The sequence below is a fragment of the Phyllobates terribilis genome, unplaced genomic scaffold, assembly GCF_046119375.1.
Source record: "Phyllobates terribilis strain yellow unplaced genomic scaffold, ASM4611937v1 Scaffold_9__5_contigs__length_417890890, whole genome shotgun sequence".
NCBI lineage: Eukaryota > Metazoa > Chordata > Amphibia > Anura > Dendrobatidae > Phyllobates > Phyllobates terribilis.
Genome location: NW_027362769.1, coordinates 317,016,238 through 317,035,071, shown reverse-complemented (window position 1 = coordinate 317,035,071; position 18,834 = coordinate 317,016,238).

The window sequence follows — 18,834 nt, the reverse complement described above, 5'->3', positions numbered from 1 at the left end:
CGCCCAATGAGTCCTTGATATTTAGTCATTTTCAGCCAATTTTCTGGATTTTTGAAAAATTCACTTTTTTGTGAAATTATCCACTAAATGAGGGAATAATATGTGTGAGGGTACCCTAGGAGAGTTCCAAATGTGTGTGGGTAGAATATATATCCTACGGGGTAAAATTGAAAAAAGTTGAAAAAATATATTTTTTTTCACTTAGTCATTTTTCCGGCGTTTATCAGACTTTCAGATAGGGCAAATGTCAATAAGCGTTGCGATTTCAGTTCCAGAGCGATTCGCCCAATGAGTCCTTGATATTTAGTCATTTTTAGCCAATTTCCTGGATTTTTGAAAAATTCACTTTTTTGTGAAAATATCCACTAAATGAGGGAATAATATGTGTGAGGGTACCCTAGGAGAGTTCCAAATGTGTGTGGGTAGAATATATATCCTACGGGGTAAAATTGAAAAAAGTTGAAAAAATATATTTTTTTTTACTTAGTCATTTTTCCAGCGTTTATCAGACTTTCAGATAGGGCAAATGTCAGTGAGCGTTCCGATTTCAGTTCCAGAGCGATTCGCCCAATGAGTCCTTGATATTTAGTCATTTTCAGCCAATTTTCTGGATTTTTGAAAAATTCACTTTTTTGTGAAAATATCCACTAAATGAGGGAATAATATGTGTGAGGGTACCCCAGGAGAGTTCCAAATGTGTGTGGGTAGAATATATATCCCACGGGAGTAAAATTGAAAAAAGTTGAAAAATTTTTTTTTTTTTGGACTTAGTCATTTTTCCGGCGTTTATCAGACCTTCAGATAGGGCAAATGTCAGTGAGCGTTCCGATTTCAGTTCCAGAGCGATTCGCCCAATGAGTCCTTGATATTTAGTCATTTTCAGCCAATTTACTGGATTTTTGAAAAATTCACTTTTTTGTGAAAATATCCACTAAATGAGGGAATAATATGTGTGAGGGTAGCCCAGGAGAGTTCCAAATGTGTGTGGGTAGAATATATATCCCACGGGGTAAAATTGAAAAAAGTTGAAAAAATTTTTTTTTTGAACTTAGTCATTTTTAAGGCGTTTATCAGACTTTCAGATAGGGCAAATGTCAGTGAGCGTTCCGATTTCAGTTCCAGAGCGATTCGCACAATGAGTCCTTGATATTTAGTCATTTTCAGCCAATTTTCTGGATTTTTGAAAAATTTACTTTTTTTGAAAATATCCACTAAATGAGGGAATAATATGTGTGAGGGTACCCCAGGAGAGTACCAAATGTGTGTGGGTAGAATATATATCCCACAGGGGTAAAATTGAAAAAAGTTGAAAAATATTTTTTTTTTGGACTTAGTCATTTTTCCGGCGTTTATCAGACTTTCAGATAGGGCAAATGTCAGTGAGCGTTCCGATTTCAGTTCCAGAGCGATTCGCCCAATGAGTCCCTGATATGTAGTTGTTTTCAGCCAATATTTTCGATTTTTGAAAATTTCACTTTTTTGTGAAAATATCCACTAAATGAGGGAATAATATGTGTGAGGGTACCCTAGGAGAGTTCCAAATGTGTGTGCGTAGAATATATATCCCACTGGGGTAAAATTGAAAAAAGTTGAAAAATATTTTTTTTTTGGACTGTCATTTTTCCGGCGTTTATCAGACTTTCAGATAGGGCAAATGTCAGTGAGCGTTCCGATTTCAGTTCCAGAGTGGTTCGCCCAATGAGTCCTTGATATGCAGTTGTTTTCAGCCAATATTTTCGATTTTTGAAAATTTCACTTTTTTGTGAAAATATCCACTAAATGAGGGAATAATATGTGTGAGTGTACCCCAGAAGAGTTCCAAATTTGTGTGGGTAGAATATATATCCCACAGGGGTAAAATTGAAAAAAGTTGAAAAACATTTTTTTTTGGACTTAGTCATTTTTCCGGCGTTTATCAGACTTTCAGATAGGGCAAATGTCAGTGAGCGTTCCGATTTCAGTTCCAGAGCGATTCGCCCAATGAGTCCTTGATATTTAGTCATTTTCAGCCAATTTTCTGGATTTTTGAAAAATTCACTTTTTTTTGAAAATATCCACTAAATGAGGGAATAATATGTGTGAGGGTACCCCAGGAGAGTACCAAATGTGTGTGGGTAGAATATATATCCCACAGGGGTAAAATTGAAAAAAGTTGAAAAATATTTTTTTTTTGGACTTAGTCATTTTTCTGGCGTTTATCAGACTTTCAGATAGGGCAAATGTCAGTGAGCGTTCAGATTTCAGTTCCAGAGCGATTCGCCCAATGAGTCCTTGATATGTAGTTGTTTTCAACCAATATTTTCGATTTTTGAAAATTTCACTTTTTTGTGAAAATATCCACTAAACGAGGGAATAATATGTGTGAGGGTACCCTAGGAGAGTTCCAAATGTGTGTGGGTAGAATATATATCCTACGGGGTAAAATTGAAAAAAGTTGAAAAATATTTTTTTTGGACTTAGTCATTTTTCCGACGTTTATCAGACTTTCAGATAGGGCAAAGGTCAGTGAGCGTTCCAATTTCAGTTCCAGAGCGATTCGCCCAATGAGTCCTTGATATTTAGTCATTTTCAGCCAATTTTCTGGATTTTTGAAAAATTCACTTTTTTGTGAAATTATCCACTAAATGAGGGAATAATATGTGTGAGGGTACCCTAGGAGAGTTCCAAATGTGTGTGGGTAGAATATATATCCTACGGGGTAAAATTGAAAAAAGTTGAAAAAATATATATTTTTTGACTTAGTCATTTTTCCAGCGTTTATCAGACTTTCAGATAGGGCAAATGTCAGTGAGCGTTCCGATTTCAGTTCCAGAGCGATTTGCCCAATGAGTCCTTGATATTTAGTCATTTTCAGCCAATTTTCTGGATTTTTGAAAAATTCACTTTTTTGTGAAAATATCCGCTAAATGAGAGAATAATATGTGTGAGGGTACCCCAGGAGAGTTCCAAATGTGTGTGGGTAGAATATATATCCCACGGGGGTAAAATTGAAAAAAGTTGAAAAATTTTTTTTTTTTGGACTTAGTCATTTTTCCGGCGTTTATCAGACTTTCAGATAGGGCAAATGTCAGTGAGCGTTCCGATTTCAGTTCCAGAGCGATTCGCCCAATGAGTCCTTGATATTTAGTCATTTTCAGCCAATTTTCTGGATTTTTGAAAAATTTACTTTTTTGTGAAAATATCCACTAAATGAGGGAATAATATGTGTGAGTGTACCCCAGAAGAGTTCCAAATTTGTGTGGGTAGAATATATATCCCACAGGGGTAAAATTGAAAAAAGTTGAAAAACATTTTTTTTTGGACTTAGTCATTTTTCCGGCGTTTATCAGACTTTCAGATAGGGCAAATGTCAGTGAGCGTTCCGATTTCAGTTCCAGAGCAATTCGCCCAATGAGTCCTTGATATTTAGTCATTTTCAGCCAATTTTCTGGATTTTTGAAAAATTCACTTTTTTTTTGAAAATATCCACTAAATGAGGGAATAATATGTGTGAGGGTACCCCAGGAGAGTTCCAAATGTGTGTGGGTAGAATATATATCCCACGGGGGTAAAATTGAAAAAAGTTGAAAAATTTTTTTTTTTTGGACTTAGTCATTTTTCCGGCGTTTATCAGACCTTCAGATAGGGCAAATGTCAGTGAGCATTCAGATTTCAGTTCCACAGCGATTCGCCCAATGAGTCCTTGATATGTAGTTGTTTTCAGCCAATATTTTCGATTTTTGAAAATTTCACTTTTTTGTGAAAATATCCACTAAATGAGGGAATAGTATGTGTGAGGGAACCCCAGGAGAGTTCCAAATGTGTGTGGGTAGAATATATATCCCACGGGGGTAAAATTGAAAAAAGTTAAAAAATATTTTTTTTTGGACTTAGTAATTTTTCCGGCGTTTATCAGACTTTCAGATAGGGCAAATGTCAGTGAGCGTTCCGATTTCAGTTCCAGAGCGATTCGCCCAATGAGTCCTTGATATTTAGTCATTTTCAGCCAATTTTCTGGATTTTTGAAAAATTCACTTTTTTGTGAAAATATCCACTAAATGAGGGAATAATATGTGTGAGGGTACCCCAGGAGAGTTCCAAATGTGTGTGGGTAGAATATATATCCCACGGGAGTAAAATTGAAAAAAGTTGAAAAATTTTTTTTTTTTTGGACTTAGTCATTTTTAAGGCGTTTATCAGACTTTCAGATAGGGCAAATGTCAGTGAGCGTTCCGATTTCAGTTCCAGAGCGATTCGCCCAATGAGTCCTTGATATTTAGTCATTTTCAGTCAATTTTCTGGATTTTTGAAAAATTTACTTTTTTGTGAAAATATCCACTAAATGAGGGAATAATATGTGTGAGGGTACCCCAGGAGAGTTCCAAATGTGTGTGGGTAGAATATATATCCCACGGGGGTAAAATTGAAAAAAGTTGAAAAAAATTTTTTTTTGGACTAAGTCATTTTTCCGGCGTTTATCAGACTTTCAGATAGGGCAAATGTCAGTGAGCGTTCCGATTTCAGTTCCAGAGCGATTCGCCAATGAGTTGTTTTCAGCCAATATTTTCAGCCAATATTTTCGATTTTTGAAAATTTCACTTTTTTATGAAAATATCCACTAAATGAGGGAATAATATGTGTGAGGGTACCCTAGGAGAGTTCCAAATGTGTGTGGGTAGAATATATATCCTACGGGGTAATTTTCTGGATTTTTGAAAAATTCACTTTTTTGTGAAAATATCCACTAAATGAGGGAATAATATGTGTGAGGGTACCCCAGGAGAGTTCCAAATGTGTGTGGGTAGAATATATATCCCACGGGAGTAAAATTGAAAAAAGTTGAAAAATTTTTTTTTTTTTGGACTTAGTCATTTTTAAGGCGTTTATCAGACTTTCAGATAGGGCAAATGTCAGTGAGCGTTCCGATTTCAGTTCCAGAGCGATTCGCCCAATGAGTCCTTGATATTTAGTCATTTTCAGCCAATTTTCTGGATTTTTGAAAAATTTACTTTTTTGTGAAAATATCCACTAAATGAGGGAATAATATGTGTGAGGGTACCCCAGGAGAGTTCCAAATGTGTGTGGGTAGAATATATATCCCACGGGGGTAAAATTTAAAAAAGTTGAAAAAAATTTTTTTTTGGACTAAGTCATTTTTCCGGCGTTTATCAGACTTTCAGATAGGGCAAATGTCAGTGAGCGTTCCGATTTCAGTTCCAGAGCGATTCGCCAATGAGTTGTTTTCAGCCAATATTTTCAGCCAATATTTTCGATTTTTGAAAATTTCACTTTTTTATGAAAATATCCACTAAATGAGGGAATAATATGTGTGAGGGTACCCTAGGAGAGTTCCAAATGTGTGTGGGTAGAATATATATCCTACGGGGTAAAATTGAAAAAAGTTGAAAAAATATATTTTTTTTCACTTAGTCATTTTTCCGGCGTTTATCAGACTTTCAGATAGGGCAAATGTCAGTGAGCGTTCCGATTTCAGTTCCAGAGCGATTCGCCCAATGAGTCCTTGATATTTAGTCATTTTCAGCCAATTTTCTGGATTTTTGAAAAATTCACTTTTTTGTGAAAATATCCACTAAATGAGGGAATAATATGTGTGAGGGTACCCCAGGAGAGTTCCAAATGTGTGTGGGTAGAATATATATCCCACGGGGGTAAAATTGAAAAAAGTTGAAAAATTTTTTTTTTTTGGACTTAGTCATTTTTCCGGCGTTTATCAGACCTTCAGATAGGGCGAATGTCAGTGAGCGTTCAGATTTCAGTTCCAGAGCAATTCGCCCAATGAGTCCTTGATATGTAGTTGTTTTCAGCCAATATTTTCGATTTTTGAAAATTTCACTTTTTTGTTAAAATATCCACTAAATGAGGGAATAGTATGTGTGAGGGAACCCCAGGAGAGTTCCAAATGTGTGTGGGTAGAATATATATCCCACGGGGGTAAAATTGAAAAAAGTTGAAAAATATTTTTTTTTTGGACTTAGTCATTTTTCCGGCGTTTATCAGACTTTCAGATAGGGCAAATGTCAGTGAGCGTTCCGATTTCAGTTCCAGAGCGATTCGCCCAATGAGTCCTTGATATGTAGTATTTTTCAGCCAATATTTTCGATTTTTGAAAATTTCACTTTTTTGTGAAAATATCCACTAAATGAGGGAATAATATGTGTGAGGGTACCCTAGGAGAGTTCCAAATATGTGTGGGTAGAATATATATCCTACGGGGTAAAATTGAAAAAAGTTAAAAAATATTTTTTTTTGGACTTAGTCATTTTTCCGGCGTTTATCAGACTTTCAGATAGGGCAAATGTCAGTGAGCGTTCCAATTTCAGTTCCAGAGCGATTCGCCAATGAGTCCTTGATATGTAGTATTTTTCAGCCAATATTTTCGATTTTTGAAAATTTCACTTTTTTGTGAAAATATCCACTAAATGAGGGAATAATATGTGTGAGGGTACCCTAGGAGAGTTCCAAATGTGTGTGGGTAGAATATATATCCTACGGGGTAAAATTGAAAAAAGTTGAAAAAATATATTTTTTTTCACTTAGTCATTTTTCCGGCGTTTATCAGACTTTCAGATAGGGCAAATGTCAGTGAGCGTTCCGATTTCAGTTCCAGAGCGATTCGCCCAATGAGTCCTTGATATTTAGTCGTTTTCAGCCAATTTTCAGGATTTTTGAAAAATTTACTTTTTTGTGAAAATATCCACTAAATGAGGGAATAATATGTGTGAGTGTACCCCAGAAGAGTTCCAAATTTGTGTGGGTAGAATATATATCCCATGGGGGTAAAATTGAAAAAAGTTGAAAAATATATTTTTTTTGGACTTAGTCATTTTTCCGGCGTTTATCAGACTTTCAGATAGGGCAAATGTCAGTGAGCGTTCCGATTTCAGTTCCAGAGCGATTCGCCCAATGAGTCCTTGATATGTAGTTGTTTTCAGCCAATATTTTCGATTTTTGAAAATTTCACTTTTTTGTGAAAATATCCACTAAATGAGGGAATAATATGTGTGAAGGTACCCCAGGAGAGTTCCAAATGTGTGTGGGTAGAATATATATCCCACGGGGGTAAAATTGAAAAAAGTTGAAAAAATTTTTTTTTTGGACTAAGTCATTTTTCCGGCGTTTATCAGACTTTCAGATAGGGCAAATGTCAGTGAGCGTTCCGATTTCAGTTCCAGAGCGATTCGCCCAATGAGTCCTTGATATGTAGTATTTTTCAGCCAATATTTTCGATTTTTGAAAATTTCACTTTTTTGTGAAAATATCCACTAAATGAGGGAATAATATGTGTGAGGGTACCCCAGGAGAGTTCCAAATGTGTGTGGGTAGAATATATATCCCACGGGAGTAAAATTGAAAAAAGTTGAAAAATTTTTTTTTTTTGGACTTAGTCATTTTTCCGGCGTTTATCAGACCTTCAGATAGGGCAAATGTCAGTGAGCGTTCCGATTTCAGTTCCAGAGCGATTCGCCCAATGAGTCCTTGATATTTAGTCATTTTCAGCCAATTTTCTGGATTTTTGAAAAATTCACTTTTTTGTGAAAATATCCACTAAATGAGGGAATAGTATTTGTGAGGGATCCCCAGGAGAGTTCCAAATGTGTGTGGGTAGAATATATATCCCACTGGGGTAAAATTGAAAAAAGTTGAAAAATATATTTTTTTGGGACTTAGTCATTTTTCCGGCGTTTATCAGACTTTCAGATAGGGCAAATGTCAGTGAGCGTTCCGATTTCAGTTCCAGAGCGATTTGCCCAATGAGTCCTTGATATGTAGTTGTTTTCAGCCAATATTTTCGATTTTTGAAAATTTCACTTTTTTGTGAAAATATCCACTAAATGAGGGAATAATATGTGTGAGGGTACCCTAGGAGAGTTCCAAATGTGTGTGGGTAGAATATATATCCTACGGGCTAAAATTGAAAAAAGTTGAAAAATATTTTTTTTTGGACTTAGTCATTTTTCCGGCGTTTATCAGACTTTCAGATAGGGCAAATGTCAGTGAGCGTTCCAATTTCAGTTCCAGAGCGATTCGCCCAATGAGTCCTTGATATTTAGTCATTTTCAGCCAATTTTCTGGATTTTTGAAAAATTCACTTTTTTGTGAAAATATCCACTAAATGAGGGAATAGTATTTGTGAGGGATCCCCAGGAGAGTTCCAAATGTGTGCGGGTAGAATATATATCCCACTGGGGTAAAATTGAAAAAAGTTGAAAAATATATTTTTTTGGGACTTAGTCATTTTTCCGGCGTTTATCAGACTTTCAGATAGGGCAAATGTCAGTGAGCGTTCCGATTTCAGTTCCAGAGCGATTTGCCCAATGAGTCCTTGATATGTAGTTGTTTTCAGCCAATATTTTCGATTTTTGAAAATTTCACTTTTTTGTGAAAATATCCACTAAATGAGGGAATAATATGTGTGAGGGTACCCTAGGTGAGTTCCAAATGTGTTTGGGTAGAATATATATCCTACGGGGTAAAATTGAAAAAAGTTGAAAAATATTTTTTTTTGGACTTAGTCATTTTTCCGGCGTTTATCAGACTTTCAGATAGGGCAAATGTCAGTGAGCGTTCCGATTTCAGTTCCAGAGCGATTTGCCCAATGAGTCCTTGATATTTAGTCATTTTCAGCCAATTTTCTGGATTTTTGAAAAATTCACTTTTTTGTGAAAATATCCACTAAATGAGGGAATAATATGTGTGAGGGTACCCCAGGAGAGTTCCAAATGTGTGTGGGTAAAACATATATCCCACGGGGGTAAAGTTGAAAAAAGTTGAAAAAAATAATTTTTTGGACTTAGCCATTTTTCCGACATTTATCAGACTTTCAGATAGGGCAAATGTCAGTGAGCGTTCCGATTTCAGTTCCAGAGCGATTCGCCCAATGAGTCCTTGATATGTAGTTGTTTTCAGCCAATATTTTCGATTTTTGAAAAATTCACTTTTTTGTGAAAATATCCACTAAATGAGGGATTAATATGTGTGAGGGTACCCCAGGAGAGTTCCAAATGTGTGTGGGTAGAATATATATCCCACGGGGGTAAAATTGAAAAAAGTTGAAAAGAATTTTTTTTTGGACTTAGTCATTTTTCCGGCGTTTATCAGACTTTCAGATAGGGCAAATGTCAGTGAGCGTTCCAATTTCAGTTCCAGAGCGATTCGCCCAATGAGTCCTTGATATTTAGTCATTTTCAGCCAATTTTCTGTATTTTTGAAAAATTCACTTTTTTGTGAAAATATCCACTAAATGAGGGATTAATATGTGTGAGGGTACCCCAGTAGTGTTCCAAATGTGTGTGGGTAGAATATATATCCCATGGGGGTAAAATTGAAAAAAGTTGAAAAATATTTTTTTTGCACTTAGTCATTTTTCCGGCGTTTATCAGACTTTCAGATAGGGTAAATGTCAGTGAGCGTTCCGATTTCAGTTCCAGAGCGATTCGCACAATGAGTCCTTGATATTTAGTCATTTTCAGCCAATTTTCTGGATTTTTGAAAAATTCACTTTTTTGTGAAAATATCCACTAAATGAGGGAATAATATGTGTGAGTGTACCCCAGAAGAGTTTCAAATTTGTGTGGGTAGAATATATATCCCACGGGGGTAAAATTGAAAAAAGTTGAAAAATATATTTTTTTTGGACTTAGTCATTTTTCCGGCGTTTATCAGACTTTCAGATAGGGCAAATGTCAGTGAGCGTTCCGATTTCAGTTCCAGAGCGATTCGCCCAATGAGTCCTTGATATGTAGTTGTTTTCAGCCAATATTTTCGATTTTTGAAAATTTCACTTTTTTGTGAAAATATCCACTAAATGAGGGAATAATATGTGTGAGGGTACCCTAGGAGAGTTCCAAATGTGTGTGAGTAGAATATATATCCTACGGGGTAAAATTGAAAAAAGTTAATAAATGGTTTTTTTTGGACTTAGTCATTTTTCCGGCGTTTATCAGACTTTCAGATAGGGCAAATGTCAGTGAGCGTTCCAATTTCACTTCCAGAGCGATTCGCCCAATGAGTCCTTGATATTTAGTCATTTTCAGCCAATTTTCTGGATTTTTGAAAAATTCACTTTTTTGTGAAAATATCCACTAAATGAGGGAATAATATGTGTGAGTGTACCCCAGAAGAGTTCCAAATGTGTGTGGGTAGAATATATATCCCACGGGGGTAAAATTGAAAAAAGTTGAAAAAATTTTTTTTTGGACTAAGTCATTTTTCCGGCGTTTATCAGACTTTCAGATAGTGCAAATGTCAGTGAGCGTTCCGATTTCAGTTCCAGAGCGATTCGCCAATGAGTCCTTGATATGTAGTATTTTTCAGCCAATATTTTCGATTTTTGAAAATTTCACTTTTTTGTGAAAATATCCACTAAATGAGGGAATAGTATGTGTGAGGGTACCCTAGGAGAGTTCCAAATGTGTGTGGGTAGAATATATATCCTACGGGGTAAAATTGAAAAAAGTTGAAAAAATATATTTTTTTTCACTTAGTCATTTTTCTGGCGTTTATCAGACTTTCAGATAGGGCAAATGTCAGTGAGCGTTCCGATTTCAGTTCCAGAGCGATTCGCCCAATGAGTCCTTGATATTTAGTCATTTTCAGCCAATTTTCTGGATTTTTGAAAAATTCACTTTTTTGTGAAAATATCCACTAAATGAGGGAATAATATGTGTGAAGGTACCCCAGGAGAGTTCCAAATGTGTGTGGGTAGAATATATATCCCACGGGAGTAAAATTGAAAAAAGTTGAAAAATTTTTTTTTTTTGGACTTAGTCATTTTTCCGGCGTTTATCAGACCTTCAGATAGGGCAAATGTCAGTGAGCGTTCCGATTTCAGTTCCAGAGCGATTCGCCCAATGAGTCCTTGATATGTAGTTGTTTTCAGACAATATTTTCGATTTTTGAAAATTTCACTTTTTTGTGAAAATATCCACTAAATGAGGGAATAATGTGTGTGAGGGTACCCTAGGTGAGTTCCAAATGTGTTTGGGTAGAATATATATCCTACGGGGTAAAATTGAAAAAAGTTGAAAAATATTTTTTTTTGGACTTAGTCATTTTTCCGGCGTTTATCAGACTTTCAGATAGGGCAAATGTCAGTGAGCGTTCCGATTTCAGTTCCAGAGCGATTTGCCCAATGAGTCCTTGATATTTAGTCATTTTCAGCCAATTTTCTGGATTTTTGAAAAATTCACTTTTTTGTGAAAATATCCACTAAATGAGGGAATAATATGTGTGAGGGTACCCCAGGAGAGTTCCAAATGTGTGTGGGTAAAACATATTTCCCACGGGGGTAAAGTTGAAAAAAGTTGAAAAAAATAATTTTTTGGACTTAGCCATTTTTCCGACATTTATCAGACTTTCAGATAGGGCAAATGTCAGTGAGCGTTCCGATTTCAGTTCCAGAGCGATTCGCCCAATGAGTCCTTGATATGTAGTTGTTTTCAGCCAATATTTTCGATTTTTGAAAAATTCACTTTTTTGTGAAAATATCCACTAAATGAGGGATTAATATGTGTGAGGGTACCCCAGGAGAGTTCCAAATGTGTGTGGGTAGAATATATATCCCACGGGGGTAAAATTGAAAAAAGTTGAAAAGAATTTTTTTTTGGACTTAGTCATTTTTCCGGCGTTTATCAGACTTTCAGATAGGGCAAATGTCAGTGAGCGTTCCAATTTCAGTTCCAGAGCGATTCGCCCAATGAGTCATTTAGTCATTTTCAGCCAATTTTCTGTATTTTTGAAAAATTCACTTTTTTGTGAAAATATCCACTAAATGAGGGATTAATATGTGTGAGGGTACCCCAGTAGTGTTCCAAATGTGTGTGGGTAGAATATATATCCCATGGGGGTAAAATTGAAAAAAGTTGAAAAATATTTTTTTTGCACTTAGTCATTTTTCCGGCGTTTATCAGACTTTCAGATAGGGTAAATGTCAGTGAGCGTTCCGATTTCAGTTCCAGAGCGATTCGCACAATGAGTCCTTGATATTTAGTCATTTTCAGCCAATTTTCTGGATTTTTGAAAAATTCACTTTTTTGTGAAAATATCCACTAAATGAGGGAATAATATGTGTGAGTGTACCCCAGAAGAGTTTCAAATTTGTGTGGGTAGAATATATATCCCACGGGGGTAAAATTGAAAAAAGTTGAAAAATATATTTTTTTTGGACTTAGTCATTTTTCCGGCGTTTATCAGACTTTCAGATAGTGCAAATGTCAGTGAGCGTTCCGATTTCAGTTCCAGAGCGATTCGCCAATGAGTCCTTGATATGTAGTATTTTTCAGCCAATATTTTCGATTTTTGAAAATTTCACTTTTTTGTGAAAATATCCACTAAATGAGGGAATAGTATGTGTGAGGGTACCCTAGGAGAGTTCCAAATGTGTGTGGGTAGAATATATATCCTACGGGGTAAAATTGAAAAAAGTTGAAAAAATATATTTTTTTTCACTTAGTCATTTTTCTGGCGTTTATCAGACTTTCAGATAGGGCAAATGTCAGTGAGCGTTCCGATTTCAGTTCCAGAGCGATTCGCCCAATGAGTCCTTGATATTTAGTCATTTTCAGCCAATTTTCTGGATTTTTGAAAAATTCACTTTTTTGTGAAAATATCCACTAAATGAGGGAATAATATGTGTGAAGGTACCCCAGGAGAGTTCCAAATGTGTGTGGGTAGAATATATATCCCACGGGAGTAAAATTGAAAAAAGTTGAAAAATTTTTTTTTTTTGGACTTAGTCATTTTTCCGGCGTTTATCAGACCTTCAGATAGGGCAAATGTCAGTGAGCGTTCCGATTTCAGTTCCAGAGCGATTCGCCCAATGAGTCCTTGATATGTAGTTGTTTTCAGACAATATTTTCGATTTTTGAAAATTGCACTTTTTTGTGAAAATATCCACTAAATGAGGGAATAATGTGTGTGAGGGTACCCTAGGTGAGTTCCAAATGTGTTTGGGTAGAATATATATCCTACGGGGTAAAATTGAAAAAAGTTGAAAAATATTTTTTTTTGGACTTAGTCATTTTTCCGGCGTTTATCAGACTTTCAGATAGGGCAAATGTCAGTGAGCATTCTGATTTCAGTTCCAGAGCGATTTGCCCAATGAGTCCTTGATATTTAGTCATTTTCAGCCAATTTTCTGGATTTTTGAAAAATTCACTTTTTTGTGAAAATATCCACTAAATGAGGGAATAATATGTGTGAGGGTACCCCAGGAGAGTTCCAAATGTGTGTGGGTAAAACATATATCCCACGGGGGTAAAGTTGAAAAAAGTTGAAAAAAATAATTTTTTGGACTTAGCCATTTTTCCGACATTTATCAGACTTTCAGATAGGGCAAATGTCAGTGAGCGTTCCGATTTCAGTTCCAGAGCGATTCGCCCAATGAGTCCTTGATATGTAGTTGTTTTCAGCCAATATTTTCGATTTTTGAAAAATTCACTTTTTTGTGAAAATATCCACTAAATGAGGGATTAATATGTGTGAGGGTACCCCAGGAGAGTTCCAAATGTGTGTGGGTAGAATATATATCCCACGGGGGTAAAATTGAAAAAAGTTGAAAAGAATTTTTTTTTGGACTTAGTCATTTTTCCGGCGTTTATCAGACTTTCAGATAGGGCAAATGTCAGTGAGCGTTCCGATTTCAGTTTCAGAGCGATTCGCCCAATGAGTCCTTGATATTTAGTCATTTTCAGCCAATTTTCTGGATTTTTGAAAAATTCACTTTTTTGTGAAAATATCCACTAAATGAGGGAATAATATGTGTGAGGTTACCCCAGGAGAGTTCCAAATGTGTGTGGGTAAAACATATATCCCACGGGGGTAAAGTTGAAAAAAGTTGAAAAAAATAATTTTTTGGACTTAGCCATTTTTCCGACATTTATCAGACTTTCAGATAGGGCAAATGTCAGTGAGCGTTCCGATTTCAGTTCCAGAGCGATTCGCCGAATGAGTCCTTGATATGTAGTTGTTTTCAGCCAATATTTTCGATTTTTGAAAAATTCATTTTTTTGTGAAAATATCCACTAAATGAGGGAATAATATGTGTGAGGGTACCCCAGGAGAGTTCCAAATGTGTGTGGGTAGAATATATATCCCACGGGGGTAAAATTGAAAAAAGTTGAAAAAATTTTTTTTTTGGACTTAGCCATTTTTCCGGCGTTTATCAGACTTTCAGATAGGGCAAATGTCAGTGAGCGTTCCGATTTCAGTTCCAGAGCGATTCGCCCAATGAGTCCTTGATATGTAGTTGTTTTCAGACAATATTTTCGATTTTTGAAAATTTCACTTTTTTGTGAAAATATCCACTAAATGAGGGAATAATATGTGTGAGGGTAGCCCAGGAGAGTTCCAAATGTGTGTGGGTAGAATATATATCCCACTGGGTAAAATTGAAAAAAGTTGAAAAAAATTTTTTTTTTGGACTTAGTCATTTTTAAGGCGTTTATCAGACTTTCAGATAGGGCAAATGTCAGTGAGCGTTCCGATTTCAGTTCCAGAGCGATTCGCCCAATGAGTCCTTGATATTTAGTCATTTTCAGCCAATTTTCTGGATTTTTGAAAAATTAACTTTTTTGTGAAAATATCCACTAAATGAGGGAATAATATGTGTGAGTGTACCCCAGAAGAGTTCCAAATTTGTGTGGGTAGAGTATATATCCCACGGGGGTAAAATTGAAAAAAGTTGAAAAATATATTTTTTTTGGACTTAGCCATTTTTCCGGCGTTTATCAGACTTTCAGATAGGGCAAATGTCAGTGAGCGTTCCGATTTCAGTTCCAGAGCGATTCGCCCAATGAGTCCTTGATATGTAGTTGTTTTCAGCCAATATTTTCGATTTTTGAAAATTTCACTTTTTTGTGAAAATATCCACTAAATGAGGGAATAGTATGTGTGCGGGTACCCCAGGAGAGTTCCAAATGTGTGTGGGTAGAATATATATCCCACTGGGGTAAAATTGAAAAAAGTTGAAAAATATTTTTTTTTTGGAATTAGTCATTTTTCCGGCGTTTATCAGACTTTCAGATAGGGCAAATGTCAGTGAGCATTCCAATTTCAGTTCCAGAGCGATTCGCCCAATGAGTCCTTGATATGTAGTTGTTTTCAGACAATATTTTCGATTTTTGAAAATTTCACTTTTTTGTGAAAATATCCACTAAATGAGGGAATAATATGTGTGAGGGTACCCTAGGTAAGTTCCAAATGTGTGTGGGTAGAATATATATCCTACGGGGTAAAATTGAAAAAAGTTGAAAAATATTTTTTTTTGGACTTAGTCATTTTTCCAGCGTTTATCAGACTTTCAGATAGGGCAAATGTCAGTGAGCGTTCCAATTTCAGTTCTAGAGTGATTCGCCCAATGAGTCCTTGATATTTAGTCATTTTCAGCCAATTTTCTGGATTTTTGAAAAATTCACTTTTTTGTGAAAATATCCACTAAATGAGGGAATAATATGTGTGAGGGTACCCCAGGAGTGTTCCAAATGTGTGTGGGTAGAATATATATCCCATGGGGGTAAAATTGAAAAAAGTTGAAAAATATTTTTTTTTGGACTTAGTCATTTTTCCGGCGTTTATCAGACTTTCAGATAGGGCAAATGTCAGTGAGCGTTCCGATTTCAGTTCCAGAGCGATTTGCCCAATGAGTCCTTGATATTTAGTCATTTTCAGCTAATTTTCTGGATTTTTGAAAAATTCACTTTTTTGTGAAAATATCCACTAAATGAGGGAATAATATGTGTGAGGGTACCCCAGGAGAGTTCCAAATGTGTGTGGGTAAAACATATATCCCACGGGGGTAAAGTTGAAAAAAGTTGAAAAAAATAATTTTTTGGACTTAGCCATTTTTCTGACATTTATCAGACTTTCAGATAGGGCAAATGTCAGTGAGCGTTCCGATTTCAGTTCCAGAGCGATTCGCCCAATGAGTCCTTGATATGTAGTTGTTTTCAGCCAATATTTTCGATTTTTGAAAAATTCACTTTTTTGTGAAAATATCCACTAAATGAGGGAATAATATGTGTGAGGGTACCCCAGGAGAGTTCCAAATGTGTGTGGGTAAAATATATATCCCACGGGGGTAAAATTGAAAAAAGTTGAAAAAATTTTTTTTTTGGACTTAGTCATTTTTCCGGCGTTTATCAGACTTTCAGATAGGGAAAATGTCAGTGAGCGTTCCGATTTCAGTTTCAGAGCGATTCGCCCAATGAGTCCTTGATATTTAGTCATTTTCAGCCAATTTTCTGGATTTTTGAAAAATTCACTTTTTTGTGAAAATATCCACTAAATGAGGGAATAATATGTGTGAGGGTACCCCAGGAGAGTTCCAAATGTGTGTGGGTAGAATATATATCCTACGGGGTAAAATTGAAAAAAGTTGAAAAAATATATATTTTTTTAACTTAGTCAGTTTTCTGGCGTTTATCAAACTTTCAGATAGGGCAAATGTCAGTGAGCGTTCCGATTTCAGTTCCAGAGCGATTCGCCCAATGAGTCCATGATATTTAGTCGTTTTCAGCCAATTTTCTGGATTTTTGAAAATTTCACTTTTTTGTGAAAATATCCACTAAATGAGGGAATAATATGTGTGAGGGTCCCCCAGGAGAGTTCCAAATGTGTGTGGGTAGAATATATATCCCACGGGGGTAAAATTGAAAAAAGTTGAAAAATTATTTTTTTTTGGACTTAGTCATTATTCCGGCGTTTATCAGACTTTCAGATAGGGCAAATGTCAGTGAGCGTTCCTATTTCAGTTCCAGAGCGATTCTCCCAATGAGTCCTTGATATGTAGTCATTTTCAGCCAATATTTTGGATTTTTGAAAATTTCACTTTTTTGTGAAAATATCCACTAAATGAGGGAATAATATGTGTGAGGGTCCCCCAGGAGAGTTCCAAATGTGTGTGGGTAGAATATAAATCCCACGGGGGTAAAATTGAAAAAAGTTGAAAAATTTTTTTTTTTGGACTTAGTCATTTTTCCGGCGTTTATCAGACTTTCAGATAGGGCACATGTCAATGAGCGTTCCGATTTCAGTTCCACAGCGATTCGCCCAATGAGTCCTTGATATTTAGTCGTTTTCAGCCAATTTTCTGGATTTTTGAAAAGTTCACTTTTTTGTGAAAATATCCACTAAATGAGGGAATAATATGTGTGAAGGTACCCCAGGAGAGTTCCAAATGTGTGTGGGTAAAATATATATCCCACGGGGGTAAAATTGAAAAAAGTTGAAAAAAAAATTTTTTTGGACTTAGTCATTATTCCGGCGTTTATCAGACTTTCAGATAGGGCAAATGTCAGTGAGCGTTCCTATTTCAGTTCCAGAGCGATTCTCCCAATGAGTCCTTGATATGTAGTCATTTTCAGCCAATATTTTGGATTTTTGAAAATTTCACTTTTTTGTGAAAATATCCTCTAAATGAGGGAATAATATGTGTGAGGGTACCGCAGGAATGTTCCAAATGTGTGTGGGTAGAATATATATCCTACGGGGGTAAAATTGAAAAAAGTTGAAAAATAAATTTTTTTGGACTTAGCCATTTTTCTGGCGTTAATCAAACTTTCAGATAGGGCAAATGTCACTGAGCGTTCCGATTTTAGTTCCAGAGCGATTCGCCCAATGACTCCTTGTTATTTAGTCGTTTTCAGCCAATTTTCTGGATTTATGAAAATTGCACTTTTTTGTGAAAATATCCACTAAATGAGGGAATAATATGTGTGAGGGTACCACAGGAGAGTTCCAAATGTGTGTGGGTAGAATATATATTCCACGGGGGTAAAATTGAAAAAAGTTGAAAAAATTTTTTTTTTGGACTTAGTCATTATTCCGGCGTTTATCAGACTTTCAGATAGGGCAAATGTCAGTGAGCGTTCCTATTTCAGTTCCAGAGGGATTCTCCCAATGAGTCCTTGATATGTAGTCGTTTTCAGCCAATATTTAGGATTTTTGAAAATTTCACTTTTTTGTGAAAATATCCACTAAATGAGGGAATAATATGTGTGAGGGTACCGCAGGAATGTTCCAAATGTGTGTGGGTAGAATATATATCCTACGGGGGTAAAATTGAAAAAAGTTGAAAAATTTTTTTTTTTGGACTTAGTCATTTTTCTGGCGTTTATCAGACTTTCAGATAGGGCACATGTCAATGAGTGTTCCGATTTCAGTTCCACAGCGATTCGCCCAATGAGTCCTTGATATTTAGTCGTTTTCAGCCAATTTTCTGGATTTTTGAAAAATTCACTTTTTTGTGAAAATATCCACTAAATGAGGGAATAATATGTGTGAAGGTACCCCAGGAGAGTTCCAAATGTGTGTGGGTAAAATATATATCCCACGGGGGTAAAATTGAAAAAAGTTGAAAAAAAAATTTTTTTCTACTTAGCCATTTTTCTAGCGTTTATCAGACTTTCAGAAAGGGCAAATGTCAGTGAGCGTTCCGATTTTAGTTCCAGAGCGATTCGCCCAATGACTCCTTGTTATTTAGTCGTTTTCAGCCAATTTTCTGGATTTTTGAAAATTGCACTTTTTTGTGAAAATATCCACTAAATGAGGGAATAATATGTGTGAGGGTACCACAGGAGAGTTCCAAATGTGTGTGGGTAGAATATATATCCCACGGGGGTAAAATTGAAAAAAATTTTTTTTTGGACTTAGTCATTATTCCGCCGTTTATCAGACTTTCAGATAGGGCAAATGTCAGTGAGCGTTCCTATTTCAGTTCCAGAGCGATTCTCCCAATGAGTCCTTGATATGTAGTCATTTTCAGCCAATATTTTGGATTTTTGAAAATTTCACTTTTTTGTGAAAATATCCACTAAATGAGGGAATAATATGTGTGAG